At 43.3% G+C, this 7058-nt stretch overlaps 1 protein-coding gene across 1 annotated transcript in view; it reads left to right on the top strand.

Annotated features, from left to right (window-relative positions):
- LOC139107973 (neurotrimin) overlaps positions 1-7058 on the top strand; it is a 131944-nt gene that overhangs the window by 58158 nt on the left and 66728 nt on the right. The gene's annotated exons all lie outside the window — the stretch shown is intronic.

Raw genomic sequence — 7058 nt, 5'->3', positions numbered from 1 at the left:
CTCTTCTCTCTCTCTTTCTCGATTAATCCGGAATCCCTCAATATTCAGTCACACACTCGCGACGTTTCGATCACACTCCCGATAATGCGACAACTCGCGAAAAAATGTGACGCGTACGCACGACGTAAATGCGTTGTTCCGCTAAAACGATCCGCGGATCCCATTTCGACTCGTCGCCGCGATGTAGTATCGTCCACGACGCAATTCGTTCGGCATTCACCGGCACCGACGCGTCCAAAATCACTTTAGACGACTCGTCGTCGTCGAGCTCGACACTCTCCAGCCGTTCCATTCACGCGAGATCGATTCGAAACGGACGAAGAGAACGCGGAACACCGAAATACCCGCGACGTTCTGTCAACCGAGCGGCTACCTTCCGACGAACTGGCCCGTCTGTCCGGCCGGCCGGCCGTGTAATGGTAGTGAAGGTCACGTGACTCAACTGCGATTCCACATGAATCGTGCAGCTTCACTGCACTCGCGGGGCGGGCGAATATAAATATTCGCGACGTAAACACAACGGATAGCGTTGCTAACTCGGAACATTTTCGACTCGATATGATTATTTTACGATATGGTGTAACAACGAATAAAAGCATTTCACTTTGCTACGTTCGATTTCGCGTTTTAGTATGCTGCGAACTAACATTTGTACCGGAAAGCAGAGCGTTTCAACAACGACGTTTGTCCGGCTAAACGATTAGCGAGTGTACGGATTACGCTCGAGAGGCGTGCTACGTGACGGAGTAATAAATGCCGTGATTGATACGTCGAAATTGTCCGCTGTCGGATTTTTCCGAACGCGCGTTGATGTCCAACCTCCGTTCGAAACGAGCGAGACGATACGAAAACACGAGCTGGTCGTCGGATTTGGTTACGCACCGGCGATCAACCACGCAAATCGAGCAACGGGTTTTGCGTCGCGTATTTCGCTCATGTCAGCCGATTTGACGTAACTCGCTTAAAAAATTAATAAAGCATTTGCAATATAATTATTTTAACGCGAAGCCGATTACTCCCGAAGCTCGTGATCGATGTAAATTGCGGAACATCGAACAAATCGGCATTCAAAACGAAATGGTATCGGGCGGATCGCTGCAAATCTTATACATACGTTCGCGATGGCGTATGCAAAGTAAATGGCAGTCGTTTGCCGCAGTCAGTACCTTCGGGCTATATCTAAAAATCGCAAGAATAATAGGATATTCCTCTTCCGGGATTGCAGTTATGCGCCGTTAAAATATTGGAGTTAAAATATCGGAAATATGAAAAATAATTTCGGGAAATGACAAAATATGTGAACATTGAAACGCGATAGCCATGCCGAAAGGACAAATTCCGTATTGTGAGAATCCGGTGTTCATCGATTCCTCGCCGCTTATACAGAGTTATTTAATTCCATTCGTTTCGACGGGATGCAAATATTCAGTTATCAATTTATCAAACTGATAACCTCAGCTTCGCGTATCGCTTCGTAAAGCAAACGATGATTCCCTTCGACTTCGCCAAGAATTATTATTATTATTCCACAACGTGACGGTATCTAAAAGTATAATTTTTTTTTTTTTTTTAATAACTAGGAGTATTATGAACGTATTCATTTTCGCTGAAAGTGATACCGCGCTTTACCGGGCTGAATATTAACGAAGGGAGCAGTGAGTTAGGTCAGGTGACGTTTAAAATCACACCACCTGCTGAGCAACGGCGCCAGGCCATTAATTTTAATGCTGGTCTTGCAGAAGACCACGTTATATTCAGATATACAAAGTACCCGGGGCACGCGGTGGGGGTTTCCGTAAACAGAGTTTCTCGTGTTGGACTTACAGGGCGGAATTTAGAGTTTTTATTTAGTGAGAAAGTTTCACTCTCGCGCTTGCTTTTCTACTCAATGTAGGAAGAAATATTCCTCTACTTACGCTATGAGACGGCATGCAATGAATAAAACCCTCTCCCTGGAGCGATCACCGTGTAAACTTTTTTTTTTTCCACGTTCCACGATCGAATTTGTAGCTTCAAGTGAAAAATTTAGCCCTTCCTTTTCAGTTTCCTAAAAATAAAAAACATGATATAAACCTTTCAACCGTAAATCCATTACACATATATCAATGTAATTAAAATTTTATTTTTTTAACAAAGAACTATTCGAGTTGAGAGTTTCGTGGAAATTTTTGACTTACTAAAATATGATATAAAATAAATAAAAATGTGTATTAATACGCATCCTATGTTATAAATCTTTATACGTATATATTTGCGCTTTAGTTGTTTGAAACTTTGGCTGATCTTATAAACTAGACGACAGAGAGTTAAACTGCTAAAAGGGATTCCTCGCATCATCAACTGTGTACGTGACACCCACCAAGATACACGTAAATCGCATATGGCTCCTTTTCACGCGCATGTTTCATTCTCAATTTAAATTCACAGCCGGTACACCGTAACTATACGATTTACAATAAACCAACGCGTGCAAGATATTATCGACCAGCTAGTAGAATACGTAGTATCGCGTGGTGATTTAATTCGTAAAAATTCAGAAATAATAGACTTGCGTGCATCATTTTGGTCGATAAGTCACAGAATTAATTCAAGTAGGTCGGTAATGGTTTGCTTTTTAAATAATGCCGTGATATTTTTCTGTTTATCACAGAACGGAGCGTAATCGTGTTTTTGAGAGTTAAGATGTGTTTACGCGCGATTGTGTATGTGCGATTTTAGTTGCCATCGCCAACGGAACCAGAAGTCGGGTAGTAGAGGGAAAAGGTGGAGTTATTTTATTTGATAAATGCATGGGAGTATCTGACAGCTGCTGCAAGAAGGCCGGCTCTCTTGCGCCCTCGTTCTCTCTCTCTCTCTCACCCTCTCTCTTTCTCTCTCTCTCCTTCTCCCTTTACGAGTCGCGTCTCTCAATTCTATTTTCCAACTTGAGTAGGATGAGCGAGGGGTAAAAGCGGGTGTCGAGGATGGCTGGGTCGAACTCGCCACTTTGCCTCGGCTTAAAAGGACACCCAAGTTGGCGCAGCCGAAGCTTCTTTAGGATGTTCGGAACTTGCTAGTCGTCAACGGGCATGGGAAGGTTGTCGCTGATACTAATGTCTTTTCTTAACGAAGGAAGAATTAGTGCTGCCGACGAGAGAGTTGTTGAAGGAGCGAAATTAGAGCACAGATTCTTATTTAATGGCAAAATAATAAAGCTTCTCCTTCTCTTTATATTTCTTTTACAAATGTATATATTGCAAATTTACGTATATGTGTTATCTAGCCCTACCCGTAATTTTTCTTCGCCCTACAACTGATTTTGCCAATATTGCATTTATATGTACGATAAGTTTACTTGTGCATCCTGGCTAAGTTTGAACGGTAACTTTGCTCAACTGGAACTCTTGTGGGATAGGTAGGCAATCTCAAGTACAATTGCGCTCCGTGCTGCAATTTCTAATCGTTATATTGCTCCGTCAGATGCACTGGGATTAATTTGCATTTGAAATTTATGCACAACTGTTGCATTAACTGTTATTATAATTTTAAAGAAATACATTTACCAGAAATTATACGTCTAATATCACTCGATTTAAATTAATAATTAATTTTATATGGATAACTAACTGGAAAATTTATTTTAATAAAATTTACTACGTAACTTCATCGAATAGGTAACTTGCAATATAATTATACTTTTGAAAAAGAAAAAAAAAATCAATGAAGGAAAAGTAAGAATGAAGAGACTTTGTCCTGCAAGTTTTAATTATATCAATGTTCACAAAGAGATTTCAAAGACTGGCTGCGCTTAAAGATTAAAAAAGTGTAATCAAATCACGAGTTAGTAAGTTCTATGTAGTTTTGTCGTATGCAAGAATAATATTAATGAACACTACTCACTCTCTTTAAGAGAATATGTATTACCTTTTTTTGTTTTTTATCTATACAGAAGCTAACTGCGCGGAATTATTTAAAATCTAATAAAAAGATATTCGTTTTTCTACCTTTAAGAACGTTGCGTGAATGATTTACCAAGTTCTCGTAGTATATATATTATACGCGTAACATGTGTCTCCAACTAGCCAAGGTTAACGAAGTTGTCCAATTGAATCCGTTTCGTAGAATCCTCCGATAAGACACGCCGAACACCTTATTTTCCACGTCCGATCCCTGACGACGGCCGACGCGATCCCCTTTTGAAAGCCAGGTAACTCTGTTTTCTCGATCGTGAGGTCATACCGCGTACCGGAGGAGTGCTTCGGCAACGAACCAGCAATTGCGGGGATCGATATTTTGCGGTTCGGTTATATATCGAGTTAAAGACGGTCCCCCGTGGAGGAAGGCGATGGCAACGGGTGGAAGGCATCGACGTTAGCGGCGAGAGAGAGAGAGAGAGTGAGGAGGGGAGGGTGGAAGCCGCTGAAATTGAGATGCCTTATCTCGAGGATGAGAAAGGAGCTTCCGGATGGAGTGCAGTCGAAGTGAGGTCTCGCAAAAATCTCCCGGGGAATAAAAGGGGATACTGCTTGCGGGAACACCAAGCAGTTCCAGCGGTTCGAATCATTCCTGTCGTTCGTACTCGCGTACCCGAGATTCCACGTTTCCAACTAGAATTCCTTCACGTGGAAGTTGAAAGTGAGTTGAGTAGACGTGAGCGATGTAAAGTTGCTGGTTAGTCGCCTATCTCCCCCTCTCCCCCTCCCCCCTTGAGCGACATTGTTACTATTTTTGAATAATACAACTTAATTCTATCGCGTGCTTCTGTTCTTTTTCGTGCCTGAGACCGAGAATTTATTTCATAACGATAGAATTATTTTCAAGTGAATGAAATTATTCGAAACCTGCAGTGTTAGCGGTGAAATAACGCTATGGACTTTATTGATATCCCTTTGCTGATGGAATTTGTTAACGAAGTACCACCGGTGTATGATTCAAAAGACTAGTCGAACGAGTACCAGCCGCACGAGTTAACCGCCAGCCAATTACTTTGCAGAGATCTCTCGTCCGAGCGATCCGTCGATATATATAGATGCAATGCAGGGCACATCGAAGTCGCACCGATGCACAAAGTGCACGAAGAGCGACGCGCGACGACGAGCGCGGCGTCAAAGGCAGGGTATACGAGAGTCTGAGAAATTCTACTGAAATGATTCGCCGGTAATCTTCGAGCTCCCGAAGTTTGGAACTAACATTAAGCCCGATATTACGGATGATATTACATCCGCGAAATTAGGGAAGCGCCGATCGGCAGCCACGTCGCGCGCTACTCGTCAAGATCTCGTAGGGTAGCCAGGTGCACGGCGAACGCGCGGAAAGTCGCTTTAGGTGTACCTCGCAAGTGTGCAACTTGCGAGGAAATGTGTATATAAGGGGAGCAACCAGTCCGGTTGATACCAAAGTTTGAACACTCCGCCTGAGAAATTTCGTGAGTGATTCTAAGATCTTACGCGGTGACGTTTCCACTAAAATTTTCGACACGATTCCTTCGTGCAGTCCGTCAAAATGAAAAACGGACCGTTTAGTATTTCTTTTTTTATTTATTTTCTTCTTTAAGCAAAAAAAAAAAAAAAATCTATTACGTAGAAAGAAAATTCTTAAACGTAAGAACATTATGTTTTTGTAAGAACTTTGTATAGCAGTGAGGGCTCCTTTCCCTCCCCCCTCCCTCCCCCTATCAAAGATAGTTGAAGATATCGTGTCATATCCTACGAAACATGAAGAATCTTCGAACTGCAATTTCTGGTCACGAATCACAGCTCGTCGATGCTATTACGGAAATGCTCTCGACATTATACACGGTTGAACGCGTCCCACCCCCTCGTCTTTAGAGTCAGCGAAGCTCGCTGCTAGGTCTGTCTCCATGCCCGAATAGCTCGGTACTCTGAGAGACGGATCAGGCGACGTAGTATGTACCTACGCCTTCGATATTACACCCGTAGGTTGAAGCCAAGAGCGCGAACTCCAAACCGGAAGGAATGAGACGTACGCGTAAGTATCCGGGCTTTGGTCGGGCTGCCATCGACCAGAACCAATCCGTCCTTATTTGCCGGAAGGATTCGCGAAAGCTGCGAAATATTGACTCGAGCCGGAGGTCTTCTCTCACAAAGTTCATTCGGCAAATATTCGATGCTCTACGCGCTATTATTTAAATTCCACCTGCACTTGTCGCGGCTGCGTCTGCGTGCTCCGATATTAAAATTGAGCTCTTCTCCTAGATACTTTGCGCGAAGTTTCATGAAGCCGATTCATCCTTCTCTCTTCCTCCCTCTATCTCCCTTTTCATTTTGCTCTCCATCATGAAACTGTTAAATATTTTAGCATCACTTTTCTTCACGATAAGAAAAAAAAAAAAAAAAAAAAGAAAAAAAAAGTTTTACATCTGATAAGAGATTACATGTTGATTCCCTTTTTCATTTTTCTCAAAAAGATGCTGAGCTAGCGCGGTAACGCGAACGTCAAATACAACGTCGGCTACTTTTCTCATTCCGAATCTCCCGGAATACCTCCGTCAACAACCGCACAGCAGAAATTATGAGCGCTTAGACGGCGCGATACCAATCATAACTCGAAAGTCATAAAGGAGCTTCCTTCCGTCCGTTCTCGTTAACCGCAACGTTTCCCCGGCGGCGTGAGATATTAGTAACGAAACGCGAATGCGCTTCTTCCCAGATGTCTTATTAAAAGAAACGAATGTACGAATGTACGGGAAATCTTGGCGGAATTCGCTGAAAGAGCCGGTTCAGCAGTGGTCCCGCGGGTATGAATCATTTCCGGCCGAACCGGAGGTCGCGCCGGGACATAGCTCTTCTCAATCCCTCCCTTTCCCGTTCCGCGTCCAGTCTTTACCTAAACGCCCCATTCCTTCATTCGGGTTATCGTAGGTACACCGTGGGAGTGGCCCTCGCACCTAAGTTTTAACGAGGAAAACACCAATCTGCTTCGGCGAATATATGGACCGTTACATATTATGTATCCTCTCGACCGTATCCGCGTAGAATCCGACCGCGCATTTAGTAAGTCGTAAAGTGTACTGGCGAGCTAGAGATTTCACCAGTCATCCCGCAAATTCCGCCATTCCG

This window comes from Cardiocondyla obscurior, linkage group LG14 (assembly GCF_019399895.1).
Source record: "Cardiocondyla obscurior isolate alpha-2009 linkage group LG14, Cobs3.1, whole genome shotgun sequence".
Classification (NCBI taxonomy): Eukaryota; Metazoa; Arthropoda; class Insecta; order Hymenoptera; family Formicidae; genus Cardiocondyla; species Cardiocondyla obscurior.
This window is presented reverse-complemented; position numbering and strand designations above follow the sequence as displayed.